Source organism: Mesocricetus auratus, unplaced genomic scaffold (genome assembly GCF_017639785.1).
Source record: "Mesocricetus auratus isolate SY011 unplaced genomic scaffold, BCM_Maur_2.0 Super-Scaffold_100004, whole genome shotgun sequence".
In the NCBI taxonomy this organism is placed as follows: Eukaryota; Metazoa; Chordata; class Mammalia; order Rodentia; family Cricetidae; genus Mesocricetus; species Mesocricetus auratus.
Window position 1 is genome coordinate 82,530,174 of NW_024429189.1, and position 916 is coordinate 82,531,089.

General features: G+C 37.7%; 1 protein-coding gene across 7 annotated transcripts in view; it reads right to left on the reverse strand.

The window, feature by feature from the left end:
• Window positions 1–296: 296 nt before the first annotated feature.
• Window positions 297–916, reverse strand: part of Meis2 (Meis homeobox 2) — a 200,061-nt gene continuing 199,441 nt past the window's right edge. For all 7 annotated transcript variants that reach the window (XM_013121107.3, XM_013121111.3, XM_013121105.3 and 4 more), the window contains one exon: window positions 297–916. This exon is cut by the window's right edge and continues 796 nt beyond it. The gene's annotated coding sequence lies outside the window, so the exon portion shown is untranslated.

Genomic DNA, 916 nt, shown 5'->3' on the forward strand with positions numbered 1-916 from the left:
CTCTTTAAAACAGCATGCATTGATAATAAGACAAGCTGGGCATTTTGAGGGGTATTTCTCAAGCTGGTTATAATGCACACAATTTCATACCTTTGGAAGTTTTCTGCTGATGAAGCCTAAGAGTCCAAACACACATTGAAAAGCTACAAACGCTGACTTTTAAAACTGTCGGTAAGTTACATCTTAAATATGCTCAACTTCCTGGGGGCAGGGGACCATCACCTACTTTCATCAGTGCACAGGAGCTGGTATCCTGCAACCTTCAACCATTAAAAACACCAAAGCCTAACAAAAAATCAAAAATGAAATATTTATTACCGCATTTTGTGACTTAACACCTTTTTTTAACATAACGTCACAGTCCTCATACAAGTATTTTTAATGTAAATTTGACAAAGCTTAAAGGTAACAGCATTTTCTTCTAGTGAGGAACACGTGCTGAGAAAAGAGGATCCCATGGACATACAATACCAATTCCACAGCAGATCTGATACTAGCAAAAACATTCTTTTTTTTTTTCAATTGAGGTAAACACATAGAATATCTAACATGAAACAATTAAAAGACCGAACTCTGTACGAAGTTTGTTACAGTATTCTCTCGCTCCTTTTTATCCCCCAAGCTTTGAGTTCCTGATAGAAACCTACTTATGGTGCAATGACCATGAATAACATTTTTTGTGTTGAGGAAAGCTGCCCAACTTAAGATTGTTTTGTCCACAGCCAAGACTCGGAACTTGAAGGAGCCTTCTCTCTGTCTCTAAATCTTCATTGGCAAGTTCTTTGAAGAACAGTCCCCCAAAATCATAATAAGATTGGCTTATGAAGCGCAAACTATAAAGATCTGTTTGAAACTAAAGGACACATTGATGGGGGAACAAAGGCTGAGCATGAAAACACATTCTAGTCGCTGGAGT